This window comes from Aplysia californica, unplaced genomic scaffold (assembly GCF_000002075.1).
Source record: "Aplysia californica isolate F4 #8 unplaced genomic scaffold, AplCal3.0 scaffold00452, whole genome shotgun sequence".
Lineage (NCBI taxonomy): Eukaryota > Metazoa > Mollusca > Gastropoda > Aplysiida > Aplysiidae > Aplysia > Aplysia californica.
Genome location: NW_004797722.1, coordinates 315,831 through 334,670, shown reverse-complemented (window position 1 = coordinate 334,670; position 18,840 = coordinate 315,831). Strand labels below are relative to the sequence as shown.

Genomic DNA, 18,840 nt, shown 5'->3' with positions numbered 1-18,840 from the left:
CTCTCCCTCTCTCTCTCTCTCCTTCTCCCTCTCTCTCTCTCTCCTTCTCCCTCTCCCTCTCTCTCTCCTCAACTATTTTACTGCATATTCTGTTGAAATTAAAATTAACTCAAGTTTCATTAAAAAGCAAAATATTTTTTTCCTTAGACTCCACTGCATGTCATTTTGGGTGTGTAGAAACTGACAAAAAGCCCTTAGATAGACATGTTGTTTGTAGATTTGAAGTGAATTCTGCTAAAAAGTGATTTTCTAAAAAGTTTGCACAGTAATGACATTATGACCACACGATAAAAAGATTGTAACCTAATCATCTTTAGAACCGAGTCACTAAGGTTGTTTTTTGGTTTTTTCTGCGTCCTCGCGATATCATCTTCAAGTACTTAAACAACATTCACTGTCATTCACCAAGATTATTCGAAAGTAAGTGTGAAGTATGAAGTCCTCTTCTTAGTCTTAGCATTAGTCTTAGCCTATCAACCTGACATTGTCAAATTGACTCTGTCACCTGTGGTTCTCTCCTCGGTCACATGTCCAGGTCCTGGAAGTGAGTTGCTCATCCAGCTGTGCACTTAACAAGTTATGAGTGTGATTTGGTCAAAATTGAGATCTCAGATAATTGGAGAAAAAAAAAATGTCACTTTTTTTGGGTCTATGCTTGACTCTTTTTAGATAGAAAGTGGGCTATCTTTTGTCACTCTGTTGTGTCATGCTGGGCTGTGTAAGTGTATTGTCCATCTCATGACAGAAGGAAACAAGCCATAAGCCATAAGTGCCATCAGGTAATATTCAGAATTCATCATGTGTGTACCAGTTCAAGTTATTGCCGAGTGCTAGGCTTGTTTTCTGGATTGCCTACTGTTTTGCTGTCAAGATTTTGAATTTTGACAAACAAGGGTGTATGCTGATTGTATGAAATAAACCATTCATTACTGAAAATGAAATGATCCTTTTATAAATTTCTAACTTGTTTCTTAACACATGTATGTAGGCTAATTGAGTAAAATCTTAAAATTTAATTAGATTAACTTAATTTTGGTGGGCTGTTCGCTTCTTCTTTCCTATCAAGCATCTATCGGACTTATCTCTCCTCCTTCTTTTTTGTGTTTGTTATTCTCATGCAACACCTCTAATCTTCGGCACTTACATGACCTTATTGTGTTGCAAGTGCCATAAAACACTAAAACTAACTTAATTTTGGTCAAGTTGGTAATAAATATTTTAAACGTCACGTCCTATCCTCTATGAGTCTATGATGTTCACACAATGGACCTCGCATCCAATGAATTATAGCAGAAATTATATATCCCATAATCCTTCATTTCAAGGCCAAAAACTCATGCTTGCACTCGCATATGTTAGAACAATAATGCGACGGGGACATTACATGAGTATGCATTCTGTTGCAATGCTGTGTTTGCAACAAGTATCAGCTTTATTCTTAAGCCCCTTTGTCAGTTTTCACTAAAAAGCAAAGTCTAATTTTCATGATTGTAGTAATTATACTGATCAATATTATGTGGACATCGATTATGTACGCTCATTGTTGCAGCACTATGCAAGCAACAGACACCAGTTTTGATGATGTGCCCCTTTGTGCCTTCTCCAATCTACGGCTGTGTGGTATTATATTATGAATACAAAATACCTTTCCTGATCTTTTCATTGATTTCACTACAAATTGTAGGACAAGCCAAGACGAGCAAAAAATCAGAACTGAATCAACTATGTGCGAAGCAATCCATTATATTGACATCTGTAGCATATCGAGTAAGTTCTTCAACATGTATGTTCTTTTCCCCCCAAGAGAGGACAAATTTCAACTTAATCATCTTTCAGCTAAGACTGAGATGATAATATCGTACAATATAGCCCAGGCTAGGGTATTCCTGATGCTGCGCCAAAGCAGCAGGCCTCCTCAAGTCAATGACCTAAATAGTGCTGATGAGGGTGTGAAAAATGTTCTACTACCATTCTGCTTACTTTCATATAATTAACACATGCACACGTGTCAGTTAGTATCAATGTTTTCATTCAATGTTTTGCTTCCACCTTGCCCAATCACCGCTCTAAAATGTAAAACATGGCAAATACATCCTTCAGGTAGACACAGCTCAACTAGCGTTCCTATAGACAACATTTACTGTTCTGGTTCAGCTGTTGTGAGTACAAGTGTCCACTTAACAGGATCTTGAAGTGGTGCTGGGCATTCGACAAACCAATAGGGAGAAAGAGGTGACATCACTCTCCCTGACAACCACCACCATTATACTGGTACCTCTATAAATAGCAACACTCAGCTGATTGTGAGGTACTCGACATGCAGCTGGATGTTTAGCAGGAAGCAAAAATATGCACCACTCGGGGATATTTATCAGAGGAGCTGTTTTAAAGAGTCCACAGTTATTCCCTTAACCCTGTCTGTACGCCCTGGGGTCATTTTGTACTCCCGGGGTTGTATTCTTCACATTTTAGAATACTTCTAGTACAAAGATCTCTTTGAAACTTTCAGTATTTCTAAAAAAATCATTTTGACGCACTGCTAATGCTATGCAAAGCGTACGGATCGGATTAACAAGTAAATTTCCTCTTTGGAAAGTGATGGCACAGAGTTCCCCACGTCGTATGTATACAGTAGTAAAACACGATGCACGGAGAGGGTTAAGTAAAGACTCTGTTCATACAAGGGTATTACCTATTCTTTCTCCTTTTGTAATGTCTTAGTCTTTGAGATGTTCACTGTAGCCTAATACCATTAAAAAATTAAAAAAGATGTTAACAATAATAATTATAAACATATTGGGAAGAAACACACTAGGCTAGAGCAATCCCTGCCTGGTACAAATATTGTACAGTGGTCTTTTTGAAATCTAGTTTTGGAATTGGAACGTTATCGTAAGACCAAGCGGATTTTTTTGCGTGTATGAACAAGAGGAAACAACAATTGTTTTTTAGTGACACCATGCACGAACTTAAAAATCTACATATCTTTTCAGGGGAGAAGGACATATCCTTTCATTTCAAAGTTTAACTGAAACAGAATAATTTACTTGTGTGACGGCCATTATTAAAAATGGTTGATCTAAATAAATGTAGATCACCAGGTTCATGCAGGTGTCACAGGAGTCCTTTGACTTTTGGCTCTCCATCTGAGGTATACCTCATCCGACACTAAACAACCTCATATGATACTAAACAAGCTTCACACAAAAAGCAGAAATTTCCACAAATGAAACTTTTGTTTTCTGAGATTTTATTTTCCACATTTAATGTGCTCAGTCATACAAACATTGACAAGAACTCATAACAAGAACAAAACCAAATCTTTGAATCTTACAATCTAAAAATTTACGACTAAAATTCATAGAAAATGATGACACATTAATTATTCCCAAATCCACCATTTACTTCATATTTTTGTTTGATGATTGTAGTTTTAGAAAATCTATGGACCAAATTCACAATTCACTATTTCTACATCCATGGCATGAGCAGATAAGATAGCCAAATGCAACATACCACTATTCCACGCAAACCAACTGAAAGTGGTGGTGGGGGGACTAAATGCACACACTATACCCAAGGGGTTCTTTCGACCTTTCCTTCCATTGCCAAAATCAGAAATTAGATCAAACATGGAGTTAACATACAAGTACAACATCGAACAACACATACATACAGGCAAAAATGAAAGTTTTCAGGCTCGTTACAGCCATGTATTTGATCTTGGTTCTCTATTAATGTGTCGCATCCTCATTGTGTGTCGGTCATGAAAACGAACCGAAACTTCATGAGGAGTACAGCACAAGAAGATGCTGAATGAAGGAGTCTAATTCAGTTTCATTTTCTTTTAAATGTATTTATGAATGAAGATCATAAGACTACACACTGTCCACAATTGTTCAACTACAAAGACTACACACAACTTTTCACAGTTGACATCAACATGAATTTTCTTTTTCAAGGCTTCCTATTTTATAGTTGTCATTTTTATAGTTGTCAGAGGGGGGGGGGAATTGAGTTGAGATTCTGAACTTTGACAAAGGCAAACAATGAGTGTAGAGTCAAAGAGCAGATCATCTTTTTAATTTTGCCATCTATACATATGCCAAAATCAAGAGCAAAATTCAACCTTCTCAGTTACGATGAAAAAAAATTACAAGTGTGTTGGGTGTACAAAAAGTTATTGGCGAAGGTGAGAAAGGCAATATAAATACTGGCTGCTCCTACAATATCGCGCAGCTGCCCTTTTCCTTGAAGGGGTTCTCGCTGGGCTTGCTAAAGCCCCGGATCAGATAGTCCTCCTCAATATGGGTATCACAGTACTTCTGGAGGTCATCAATGCACTGGGACACACGGAATCGGGTGATCTGGGCCTCGCACCTCAGCTGCTCAATGAGTCGACGTTGCTGCTGGAGACCTTCCTGGAACTTGTTCATGATGATGTCTGAAGGCATACACAAAATAGCACATGATCAGAGCTGACGGCATACATTAAACAGACAAAACAGTACATTATGGGTCAACAGCATAAAAGAATACAGCACATGATGAGTTCGGGTGGCATCCCCAAAACCTGATGATGTCTGAGGGCCTATACAAGATGGCTGAGTAAAGGGAATCATAATATTAATAATAATATTGATACAATAATGGTTATTTAGATAATGAAAAAAAGAAATGTTTATTCCTTTAACGTAACAAAGAGAAATGCATTAACACAATTTTATAATGGTCATTTGGTGCTAGGAAAAAAGCAACAAAGGCCGATAGAGTCAACAGAAAGAAAGAAAAAAGAGCAATGACCTATTAGTAGTGGCACCCTCAAACTCAACCGTCCACACAAGAAAAAGACAGAGAAGAACAACTGAAGAAAAGAAAAGAAAAATACTCAGGATCACTGTACATTTAACATGTAGTATGTAGTACAAAAGTGCATAAGTTCTTGAGCGCTGAAAGAAAAGTTTGCGAGTCCTCTTTTTTATAAAGTCTCTTGTGTGTGTGTGTGTGTCTTAAACTTTTTTCTAAGCACAAGACCTTACAACCCATTACAGTAGAACTCGGATTCAACGACGTCGCCGGGCCTGACCTAAAATCTTGTTGAATCCGAGTGTTCTTTATAGCAAACACGAAGTTTTGTGTAGATAATTACAGGCACTGAGCAAGTAATGTATAAAGAGAAATAACAAGTGGTGCCTGAAATGCCGGCATGTTATGAGCTGTGCAAAAAAAAAAAGGCCAACACGTTCAAATGCACGCCTGTGTCATCTCAATCATTTGCCAAAAAGTAAAAATTGTGTTGCTGTGTAGAGCTTAGCATACGGCAACTTCTGATTCCATAGACCAGCGCACAATTCACTATGTAGATCTAGGTCAAGACTAGCTTATCATTGTAATAATGATCAGTTGCACAGGGGAAAAAAGACCGTGGCGCTTTTGTATCTGCGACTTTCCACGCCCGGACCGATGGTGCCCCTTTGGCATGCTCAGTCACACGTGAGCAGGCCCCCCATCCGACCCCGACACACGCAAGAGTAGATGTGCGCGTGCCAACAACGCATGTGTTAGTATGAAAGAAGGCCGCTGATTGGTCGCATGCAATCGGTTAAGTGCATAATGGTTCACGATGCAGGGGCAATGGATGGTTTGCTGGAATAGATAAAGTTCGTTGTGGGAGAAAAATGAGCAAAACCACGCCTGTGAGGGTTGTTCACCCTGAAGCGACCTCGTTGAAACCAAACTTGCTGATTATAGTGTTCGTTGAACCCGGGTTATTTTAATTGATTTTAAAGGAGAAAAAAACGGGAAATCCATCTCCTTTCGTTGAATCTGAGTTCCACTAACTGTATAACTAATAACACTGCTATTCATAATAATATATCTGCATTAACTTCATCCTGACACAGACCACAGTGCGTGTTCACCATGTTCATGCTATAAATTTATCCTAGTAGTCATATGATTTATCCTACATGGTTGACACAATGCTCATGATAAGCATTCTTAGTAACAAGCCTGAAAAATCTTCCTAATCTCGTTTGTACTATAAAATGCATTACAGTGGTAGGCTACGTGTACCTTGTAAATAATAGTAATAGCAAGTGTACTCGGACGACGGAAAATAGTAAGTCTACTTGGAGCTTTATCTCGTTAAGACAACAGGAGCCTTATCTGAACAAAGTCTATGCTTGCCAGTTCACATTGTTTACCAAACAACTCTGAGAAAGCTGCAACAAACTCTTAAGAACAAGTGATAAAATGAGCAAAGTAGAGTCTCCTCCTACAATTGATAAGACATTGTTAACCCACCACACCCTTTAGTTTTCATAAGTCTTATGGCACTTGCACCACAAATAGGTCATAATAAACAAGTGCCAAAGATTAGGTGCTACTTGAGAGTAACATATTTTTAGAGGAGAGATGAGGACAACAGATGTTTGAATGAAAGAAAGAGCAGACAACATCACAGCACACCCACCACACCCCTTCTCCATGCCAACTGATAAAACTAGCAATGTCTTAATTAAGTCTGACAAAAAATCTAAAGACAACATAGAACAGGAAATAGGTATTTAAAAAGCAGTCCTTCACAAAGCTGAAACCCACAGTCCTACCAGTATATAAAATAACAGAAACACAGCTTTGACAGTTTGAAAGCCAAAGTATAACTAACCAGTGTTACAGCAACATGCTAAACAAGTAACAAGTATCTTCAATAGTAAAAACTTATGCCCAGAAGTTTGCATAACTTTCCACCACACAAACTGCAGTCCCGGCATTTGGTGAACAGTTGGACATAGTCCAACCTCTTTCACACACCCCTCTGCCCTCCATTATCATATTTTCTAAATCAAGAAAATAAACAAATTAAGACTGCATGTTTCCCACCAAAAAGATCAATCCTATGTATATATATGACCCTCTACAAGGCTGTAATATATAATTAAAGCAATGTACTTCCTCACACTGAACACCCAAACAAATGAAAATATACCATTAACACCAGTAATTTTCAGTCAAATCAAGAATGGATTCATGTTTACTTACATCAGTTCACGTTGATCACTGCTTTGAATTCTTCAGCTGAAGACAAAATAGTTGTAAAAGGATTAAGCACATTTGTAAATTTATAAAATTATAAACACAAAAAAATAGAACGCACACTTTAACTCTTTGACCTCTGATAGAAGGACATTGTTACACTAAAAGCACTGTTAAAACTCCAAAATAGTTTTTGGCTTTACGTCAACAAATGCCCATTTTTTTGCTTTTAACTGATGCCCATTGCTTTGTTCAACCAAACTTACAATCATTATAAATTAGTCTGTATTCTTTTAAAACAAGGGGGGGAAAACCCTGAAAAAAGTGGTAGATCTAATTGATTACAGAGATTTTTTACAATAAGATTTTAAGAATTTTGTCCACACTTAGGTCCAGAAGCACTCACTGCTTAAATCATTAAACCAACTCATGCATTAAAAAAGACCGTTTCCACTTTTGTTTCTGCCATTGAACGAAATATATACTCAGCACACTTTAGGCCAAAAAAGAAGAAGAAATTTGTTCTGTGTAAAGGCTGCTGATGATGAAGCCTTTCTTCATGAAGCATTCATGCCTGATTATCTTAAGGGATCACATTCCCCATTCTGAAGAACCAATATTTTGAACCACTATTCTTCCAAGGAACCTAAAAAGTTCAGAACCAGGTATGCAGCCCAAGGAAGAGCAAATAAAGCAGGTTGACAAGACAAATGCAGATAGGGAGAAAGAAAGGCCTGTACCACTTTTATCAGTTCTGAATCCAGCTCAATGTAAAGGGTGATTTTACTAGATTTTCAACATTTTCCCACATTGACTGGGCATGTTCATCAATTTGTTTGGTTGGTTGTTTAGTAAAAGTATTACAGAGCTCGCAACTACATGAGGTCATAAGAGCGTCGGGCAGAAATTAGTTGTTTTCCTCTTGGGTCATAGACACCTCCCGACCTCCCTCCACAAATCACTTGCAAAAAGAAAAGTTGAGGCAAAGAGGAGCTGGGTGAGTTCAGTGTAAGGGAACAATAGTACTGCTATTGACCCAGTCAGAAATACAGTAAATATCATACCAAAAAAAGAAGCAAACCAATTATAAACACCACAGCCTCCAAATAAGAAAATGAACACACAGGGAAATTCCAACAGTCGAAACAGCAAAAGAATTGAAAATGGGTGGAAATAAGCTGTACCAATCAACCACCAGTGTTCTATAAAATATTTCGTAAAGGTATAGTACAGTGTACAGCAAGTCAAGATCCTCTGAAATTCAGCCCTATACACTTCACATAATATAGTGATTTTTTCCCACAGCACGCCATTCAAAGCCAGGACAAAGAAATTATGCTTTTCAATTTTAAAACTGGGGGGGGGGGGGAACCCCAAGGTTTACGGTTGAAACAAGACCAAACAAAGTACACAAACTCAAATCTTGCTCATTATTAGCAAAACAAGAGCTGATCAACTTTTCACCGACAACACATTTATTGTCATGGAAATTTAAATTAAAAAGCATACTCTACAAAGTCGAAAAAATCTTTCATAAAATTTTAAGCCACACGATTTTGTCTTTTCTAACCATCTCTGTGTAGATTAAATTCCATATTACTGATTGTAAAGCATACTTATCCCCCATCTGATATAGCTTAAACAATACCTCTCCGAAGAATACAATTCTTTTTCAGGCACTATAACTTTTTTATCAGACTAATCCACCAGGCACGTCTTTCAGAACATTAAAGATGTTACTACTGTATGCATGTAGTTTTCCAACATTATTTCTTGGTAGAATACATATAATGTAGCTACTTGTATTTAACTTGTTCTTCTAAAAAAAATTATATGTAAGATTCGGTCTGTTAACATGGAACCTAAATCTGAATTTGGACAAGGCAGGGAGAAAAGCAACAAGCAGGTGAATACTCAATGCAGCATTTGCATAGTGATGAAGTTCAGACACTCAGGGCATGAGAACAGGCTCTACATATCGTAAAAGTATTCTTTCTGAAAGTACTAAAATCATTTTCAGTATAAAAGAGACAGAATTGTAAAAGTTCTGTCACAATCATAAGCCTAGTGATTTTACAGAAATCTGGAGTCTCTATCGAAAAAGAACACAAAATTGCCCTTTGTTCTTTATCAGGGGATCCCAATATATCAGACACCCATTAGATGAGGCCCTCATCCAATCACAAGGTGAGTTAATTTGCAATATACATACATACTTTAGAGAGTAAAATAGAAGCTGAAAATACCCCCCCCCCACCTCGAAAATAGAAAGCTACCAAATCATTGTAACAGTCCCACACAACCTGGTTCCACATCAGCGCACCAAAGAATACAAAAGTTGTCAACACTTAACCTTTACTTCACAAAGAGATAACAGTTGGTAAAATGTCACAGCAGCAGCAAAATCAATAAATCCTGATGCAATGGGGTAGTGGAATTGATGTAACCGGGGCAACCAGCAAATCTGGTATGACATATTGATGTTAGCAACAAATGTACAGCCTTTTTTTCCCCACACCCCTCACTCTTTGTCACATACCCCTCCTGTTCCTGCTGCAACTCCATCTAACTATTTTGTACCTTTCATTCTTCGACAAGACTAGGTTCATTACTACCATAAAATCCCCATCCTTGAAGCTCTCTCAAACTTACAACATTGTCCACATATCTGTGGTTAATAAGTAATAACAGACTCAAATATGCTCCAAGCATAACATGTCTTCTCATTTCAGTCCTAACACTATTCATAGTGAAATTATTGTACAACACATCGAGTTCTTCATTTCAGTTCTACTACTATTCATAGCGTAGTTATTATACAACACAATGAGTATGGTATGAAGTCTGCAGATACAACACAGCAAATGGAAGGATGTTTGGGGCGCCCACACATGCAGATATAAAATATCAAATAACGACAAAACTTGAAAGTTAAAACAAGTTTTAATCCTTCAAAGAAACATGCATCATACAGTTTGAGAAATATAACACTATACTATACTATATGGTACACCATTTAATCTTACACCCCTTCTGAGCTTTGAAAAATACAATGCTAGGTCTTGCAAATGGAGCCAAAGGCATGGATTAAGTTAAATCTATACTATAATAATCAACAAGCAAAGGACAGTCTAAGAGTGATTTTAAATTCCTGCCGGTTTCAAGGAACGAAGACAAAATTATGACCTGAAGTCAGATTCATGATCTATGAGTGGATGTCATCAAAGACAAAGACAATCAGGTACAAGTTTTTACTGTTCATTACAAACTATTTATAATGCTGGGAATACTTTGCTTTAACCTAGATGTAAATGTACTGTTGGAGGTTTACACATGAGAATTCATTTTCATAGGTGTAATCAGTGACCAATTAACTCACACCAACTACCTGTCACTTTTCTCTATGATCTTGGGGGACTGTTGTGGGCAGGTTCGAATGCACTTGACCAAAGGAACAAGCTTACTTTCCAAAATCTTTACAATGCAAGCTGGTCAACAGTAGTAGGTAATATTAATAGATGCATAAAGGACAAATAACAATTCACAGCACTTCCTTCAGATAAAAGACAGGTTAATAGACCAACCCCCCCCCCCCCAAAAAAAAAAAAAAAAACAGGAAAGATTTATCCACGTTTCTCACAACTTTTTCATTTTCAGTAAATGTAAAATCTTACACTTATACATGTACATATATACATCTGAGTACATTTTTTAAAATTTTTAAATCAGTGAAGGCACAGACAGGAGACATACTTCGAAATAACTATCTACACAGCGTAAGACGTTATGTATTGTTGGCCAAACTAAACACCAAACACTGGCACACATATAGTAAGAGCAGCAGGATTGCACACAATAAAAAATGAATAATGGAAGCTACACACATGCATTAAAAAGACTAAAATATCAAAGAAAACAAAAAGATACAGAGGATAAAATAAACAAACAATTATTATTTCCAAAATTACAAACTCAAGCCTGCAACAAGAAAGTGGACAATGTTAGTGTTAAAATCTTCATTAATTGCCTCCTCAGACACTAAGGGACAAAAAGGTAAAAAAAATACTAGGGAAGCAGAAGAAAAAAAACAGGCATTCACAACCCAGTCCATTTATTTACAGCAAAGTCGATCTACTAATATTGTTCTTTCTAAGAGGACGTTTTAGCAATGACATTGCACCTGACAAACAATTGCAGTAGTGGTATATTCCACATGGATAAGAAATTGTCCACTTCTTTTGCACTTTCAAACGTGTCACTAATGTGGCCTCAGAGACAAAAAAGGAAAAAGTTGTGACAGAAACCAAAAAGTCAAAATTTGAGCAACCCTATAAGTTAATAGGCAATGAATTCAACACTCAACCAAAACAATCACAGATAAGAGAAAAAACTGGAAAGTAGAAACATGCATTCAACAAATGTGGAAAAAATAACAGGAATGTGCAAATATGTCAACACAAACTCCAGTTCACATGCATGTTCATTCACAATCAGGTGCAGACAAAAGCTTTGGATACTTTTATTTTCCTGCCTACAGCTGTTATCTCTCAAGATGAATGCTAATATATTTAATCAAAATGATCAAATAAGATATCACGAAGTACAAACGTTACATGAAACTACTCTTTTTCCTCCTGGTGCAGAGAATTTCTTTTTCCAATCAAAAAGAGTAACGATGATATTTCATCACAAACATATTTTACCTTTTTCCCCCCTTAATGAGCTTCAAAATCAGTCATAGAACTTTTTCATTAGGTCAATAATCTCTTATGAAAAATTTTTTTTTTAACTCAATAAAAATGTGGAGGGATAAACTCAACCTAAAATCCATGAAGGGATGATAAAGTATTCATGAAATAACATAACACCTAGCTTCAAGGTAAATTCTGTAGCAATGCAACAATCGTAGAGAACAGAAATTAAAATTAATGTGTTGGAGCGCGCACTTTTCATATGATAGAACTAGGCAGACAATGGCTTCAATTTCCAACAATTAAAAACACAAGTAAACCAAACAAAAATAATATATGTACTCATTTGCACAAACAATACAAATTACTATGCGTGGAGTTATAAAGACATACTAAATCCCAGATCGACTGCTATGCCAAACCTACAACACATTCTATTCTCTCTGTGGTTGACAGCCCGCTTCGGGGAACATGTAGGAAGTTATGAACACCTAGCAATTTAAAGGCAATGTCGCTCCTTTATTTATGTATAACATTAGCCACACAGAGATTCACACTAGTAAAAGCAATAAGGAAACATAGCTCAAGACATCCTCCCAGCAAGTGACAGTGTTGAAGTAAGACACCATCCTTGCAGGAAATTTTAAGATCAGGTGTGTGTGCAAATTTAACACTTCCATCTGCATTTTTGGGACTTTTGAGTTTTGTAGATAAATCAAGAGAACAATATATGCACATGGATACCATGGCCAGGACCATTAAGCAATTCATTCAAACGTTCAAATTCAGTAGGCAATAATTTGTGCACCGTGTCCCAGTAAAGAGAACATGGAGACAACTTGCTAGCTTAGTTGCAATGATCACACAACAGATCTGACTTAACACATCCCTGTCTTAATAATAACAAATCTGAGAAACAAGTGTGTAAAGTAAAATTGAAGAATCAATCAAAATGTTACACAGAAAGAAAAAGAAGTTAAACGGTAAGAAAATAGAAACAAGAAAAAAAACAACTATACGCACATCACTGATTATTAGTTTGGTTTTGGGGTTTTTTGGTATAATCACATGGTGTACTTTTTCAACATGAAACGAACTCAAGTAATGTAAAACCCCAGCAGCAAAACAGGTAACACAGCACCACCCCTTTTTACAATATGGTGCACGGTTTCTTGGGTTTAAAAGGGTTATCTTTGTCTGGAAAGATCAGTTTGTCGGAATGGTAATGACTGTTGACATAATTAACAAGATCCTTTATAGTCTCAGAAGTTCTCATTCTCCTTGTGCGTGCCTGAATTTGCAAGCTCTGGAGTTCCGCCTTAGCCTTGTGCGTAGCTTCAGCCTCACGCATGTTACTGTAGGCTGGCATGCTGGGGTAGATAGCAAGGAGGAAATATTAGTTATTCTATTTTCAACCTGTGGCTTATATCTTTTTTCTCCCTGAAGAACAAGCCTAAAAAGACCTATGATGAGGGCACAGGCATAACACTGAAGCGTACTTTGAAGAGACAAATGTGAAAGCTTCAAACGAGAGTGAGGAAAATTTGATGCAACAACAAAATGAAAAGCATACTAAAAAAAAAGAATTGACTTTACTTAAAATGAAAAATGCTGTTGGCTTTTAAAATAATGAATATAATCAAAAAAGTCTTAATATTGCTAAACTACAAAATTCAGGGACCTTGCACTACAGGTGTGAATGAAAAGTTAAAAGCTATAGCTCTTAAACTTAATGCATTTTATTAAAGATGACTTTATCCTCACTACCAGAAAAATATCATAAAAAACATATGATTAACTGTTTTGAATTTTTCAGAACTTCAGCTGAGAAACATCAAGAACCCCATCCCCCTTCCTTAAAATTTAACAAATTCTAACTTATCCAGCAACCCCAATAGACATAATCCATGAAATTTGGCTAAAAACAGGCACTGGCACATGATTTAATTATTGTCCATCCCTGAATTTTGTTGCATGTGATCCAAACTGAAAATTGGTGTCTTTCTCAAAAGTTAAATGAGTAGTGTATTAAAATTACATAAAAAGAGTCAAACTCATTTTGACATGTGCATGCCACACTAAAAAGGCAACAAACAAAAGGGAAAAACACAAAAAACATAAATTGAAGAGATAAAAAATATTAAAGAAGAAAAGAAATTTTTTTAAAAAACCAACAAGGAAAAATATAGGTCACAACACTAGATACAAATGTCCACTTAAAATTGCAGGCTTGATTAAAAACAATCACCAGGTTAAAAAGCCATGACAAACACAACATAATAACATGACTCAAAAAAACTAAATGACAACAAACTATAAAAGCAGCCAGAAACAAATGAGTCAAAACAGAAAAACACTTACCTTCAGCCTTCTTTCAGCTGACGTCTAACAAATCTGCTGGAAAATGGAGAACTAAAATCAACATACGAGTGCCTTCTTTCCCAAAAGCAACATAAAACACATGGCAAGTGGGCCACTTCCACTGCTGCCAAACTTCATGTGATAAGACATAAAACATTAAACCATTTAAAACTATTGTTCGACTTTAATCCAAAAATATTCTTCTATCATCAATCAACTATCAACGCTGGATTCCATAAATTTGTATCCATTGCAAAACATTTTTCTACATCCAAAGCTAATTCACACTGTCAAAAATAAAGAAGATGAAAGCTTCAAAGTCAAAACAGTTTAAAGAATGAAACATTACGTATAGCTCGTTCACTTTCGTCTGACCACAGCTAAATGGGATAAAACAAATTGCTCTGTTTAATCTTTTTGAGTCTTAACATGCGGGTCTAAAAGTTAAGCGACCAACAAAACTAAAAGCTCATTCATAAAAGTCACTGCAAACTAAGGCTCCGACACGTTTTCTCAGATGTAAGCCAGAAGTGGGCAAAAAATAATAGGCGATTTACAGCATACACCTAAAACATTTAAAGGTTGACATATTTTCCTCAACATGACTCTTTAACGTTCGCCTAAGAAACACGAGTCAACAGACGGGGTGAGTATTTTTCGAGACTCACATGGAGCACATGGAGACATCTAAACAGCCGGGGGAGGAAATCTACAAGCTTACACTGAAAGGTGGGGGCGGGGCAGTGTCGATGTCTCAAAATGAGCAATTTGTAGGCAAGGCTACTCTAAGTCATTTATTTTAGTGACCCTGTGTTATCCAAAGAGTGGTTTTTAATATGGGGCCCAAAGAGAAAAGGTTTTTTAATACTGGGTCAAGATTTCTTTTAAGAATATTTTTGTTTGGTCACTGGCCTGCAGAAGTGCCATGCAGTTTCCTGGGCATAGGTGAATTGCCCAACGAGCAAGAATTTTTTTAACGTGGTCAGATGAAAGTGAACAGCTATAATGGTACTTTCAAGTAAAAGAAAATTTAGAACTAACTCAATGTAGAATATATTTCCTAAAATTACACTACACATTAACTTGAATCTCCAATCATGGTTTATTTAGCTTCACCCATTTGTTGTTCGTGACACACTCTAAATGACCAAGTAAATACAGAGCATACAAACTTCTCTACCACGCCATCACTTTTTTTATATTTTTAAATAATCTTTTTGCTTGAGTATAAAGAGGCACATCGACACATTAACGGCCACTCGGGACAGGGAAAAAGGAAGACGACAGAAACAATAGAGGGAAAGGAGAAAGAAGGACTTACCAGTGGCGCCCAACAACCACCTACACTTCATTCTACACTTTTATTTGCTGAAACCATCAAAGAACAGGCTAACATAATAATAAACAGACTGATGCTTCAAGTAAGACATATGATAAAGGCTCTGAGTATGTCCACACTTATACTAAGCTTGGCTCGCTGTTTGGATTATTAATACATGTCCACGGTGGATAAATCAGTGCATTAACTGACCCACCAACCCCTCCATGACTAAAAACAGGAGTTTTCTTCAGAATCCGCCCTAAAAAGCAGGGTTCGAGAAAAAGAAAAAAATAAATGACACCCTATTTTTTAAGTGACATTACCTCCCTATACACTATACTACATGCTGCCCAGCAAAAGCGAATATTTTTTTTTTTAATGACTGGTTTTGTTTCACCATGGTGGCATCTGATTCTAATGATTAACCCCTTTATGTTCCTACTGTCAAACTTTGGTGTAAAGATTGCAACAACAAGTGCTTTGCATGTAGGTGACTCCAGCAAAGGCAGTGAACTGGAGCAATGCTTAGTCTCGGATATAATATTACTCCTGGACTTTTCCCCAGGGATCTCAATTCAACTAAAATCTTCTTCATGGCTGCCCATGCATAAAAAGTAGAACCTTTGTTTCAAATTTAAATTAATTCTTGTCATCCGCCATCCTTGACAATGTGAAGAACCACAGCATGAACTGTTGTCAGTTGATGAATACCGTATTAGTCTCTGCTTACGACTTTGCTGTTTTTAAAATTAGAAAAAATACAAATTTTTACTACACAAAAATCAACCCCTAAAATCTAGCTCTGAAAGTAAGATTGAGGCAACATCCTGCATACAAGTTCGCTGCACATGGGATCTTTCGAACTGTGAACTCTTCCCTGACCATTACAGAAGCTGTCTCTCCAAATTTGCAAGACACAATTTTAATTGGTGTGGTCACAACGTAACGGTAATAGCGCGTAATGACAAAAAATTGGAGAACTCAGTCAGAGATGGAAAGCTATACATTTTGGACAGATAAATGGGAGGAGCAACTGGATAAGCGTAGATCTTGAGAGTCATGATGGCATAATAAGTGAAAATGGCAAGCCTCGTGCCACTGTGACTGGTCATCAAGATTGACCACTCTTTGCTCGCCGTATGGCATAAACCCACCCAGGGCCAGAGGTAACGTCAGTTCATTTTAGAATGAAGGGAAATCATTTAACCGGTTGTGGGCGTTAACATGGGTCACCGTACTCCCCTTTGTGCGTAGAGTAAGATCTCGTTTGCTTAAGATCCCGCATTTTCCTTGCTCCCGAGCACCAGGGTCTTAGGCAGAGATCTCTTCAATTAGTTTCTCATCCTCCATTTTAAAAAAATTATGATCAACCAGTCTAACTGAGTAGTAAATTTACACACTAGGTAGTGTTGGTCTTCACATGGCGGCTAACAGTCAAAAGAATGAAGATGCTGATTTTACACAAGTTTATCAAATAAGTTATAACACAGCCTGTTTAACAAGAGTGTCTTTCGGGTGTTTCCTTTGAATACGCCACATATTTATGGAAGTATTATTTTGTCTTTACCGAGTGAAGCAAAACTTCTGATATTTTGCAACGGTAGTGGCCGACGAAACAAGTAGGCTAACCAACACACTGTCTCCTTGGTACCGCATTATAAACAGTCAAGAGGTCAATGTACACAAGGCGGGAATAAGAAATGAATGGGCTTTACGATGAATTTTATCATCGTTAATTTATTCCTTTAAACCAGGTGGTTTACGCATCGACTTTGGTCATTTTGAGGTTACAAATTATTGATATGGCGGATTTCATGGTAAGGGTGGAAGAGACAAAACGGGGTTGTTTTTTTTATATAATTCTCAAGTTGTACTGTTTGATGTTCAATGTTGTTTTGTTTGTTTATGAGCCCAATAAACACAAGAATAAAAACAAGTGTTGACTTTGTTTATTTTGCTTGATATTTTGGGTAACAGCATCACGGACGTAAGGATTTCGACTTTGTGCGTTTCCCAATGTTCGCGAGTCTGACAATTTCCCTTTGAAATGGCATATTATGCTACATTTTCTTTTTTAAAAACGGCTAGAACACGAAAAAAAAATGTGTTTATAATCTGACTGGGCCGATTTCACAGTAAGGGTGTGAGAGACAACGCAGGGTTGTTTTTTTTTGCCTGTGGTTATGCGTACGGTCCTCCCATACGCATATTCTCATAGCTATGCGTACGGCCCTCCCTCCCGTATGCGTACAGCCCTTAGATTTAGATAGAAGTATGCTCACGGCCTTGATAATCGCTCAGCTGGACCGCATCACTTTATTGATTTATATCTTGGCCAAGACAAAAATCGTGTAAAACAATATAGTTCACTCCTCTATAATTAAGCCAATTAAAAAAGTAAAAGTGTCCTCAATATTCGGTGGCGCCCTCTTCGAAAAAGTGCAGACTTTGCGAACAGAGTTACCCTACTTGTGTGAAAATATTTATTAAAAGTAAAAGTGAAACTAACAAACTGTATATATATATATATATCTATGCTATTCCTATTCCTCTTCCGGTGAAACGAAAGAGAGCTTCAAAACAGAGACTGTAGCGTCATCTGAACCAATGTGCGGACTTCAGCGGACACCTTTTGGCTGAGTGAACTATATATATAATATCACATTAATCATTAGAAAAACATACTATCACATTAGAAAAACATACTTCTAGGGTGTTCTAGCCATTTTTTGAGAAAATCTAGCATAATATGCCATTTTTTAAAACGAAAATTGCCAGACTCGCAAACATCGGGAAACGCTTAGAAATCTAAATCCTAACGTCCGTAACATTGTTACGCAAAATATCAAACAAAGTTTACAAAGTCAACACTTGTTTTTATTCACGTGTTCATTGGGCCCATAAAAATCAAAACAACACAAATTGAACACAAAACAGTACAACAGGGGAATTTTATTTAAAAAATAAACCCTGTGTTGTCTCTCCCACCCTTACCGTGAAATCCACCAGACGTCAGTCGGTAGTCGGCAGTCGAAGGGGGAGGACATTGGAAAATGAGTAGGGGAGCTCGGAAAGGAAGAATAGCAGACCACTGCCACTAGGCACCACGGGTGCCTAGTGAAAGTAGTTCCGACCGGCGGCTACCGGTGGTCCGGTAAAGTACAATCTTACCAATTCCTCTTTAAAAGACCTTTCCATTGACACAAAATACATATACCCTTTGAAAAAGTTCAAAATCCTGAAAAAAAATTGGAAAAGTGGGAACGAAGTGTATACAGACCTGGTAACCGGGAACAAAGTCACGAAGTATACAGACCCGGTAGGGTAATTCTTTTGTGATTTCGGAAAGTTTCAGCGCCCAGACCCGGTAGTGTGTGTGTGAGTGTGTGTGTGTGAGAGAGAGAGAGGGAGAGGGAGGGAGGGAGGGAG

The 18,840-nt window shown here is 37.2% G+C and overlaps 1 non-coding gene across 1 annotated transcript in view; it reads right to left on the bottom strand.

The window, feature by feature from the left end:
- Positions 1-3,233: 3,233 nt before the first annotated feature.
- The window catches only part of LOC101857814, an 18,477-nt gene continuing 2,870 nt past the window's right edge, over positions 3,234-18,840 (bottom strand). The window contains exons 2-4 of the transcript XR_004858929.1: positions 14,091-14,126; positions 7,045-7,080; positions 3,234-4,444 (exon numbers count right to left, since the gene is read on the bottom strand). This is a non-coding gene — a transcript (uncharacterized LOC101857814). The remainder of the gene's footprint in view (positions 4,445-7,044; positions 7,081-14,090; positions 14,127-18,840) is intronic.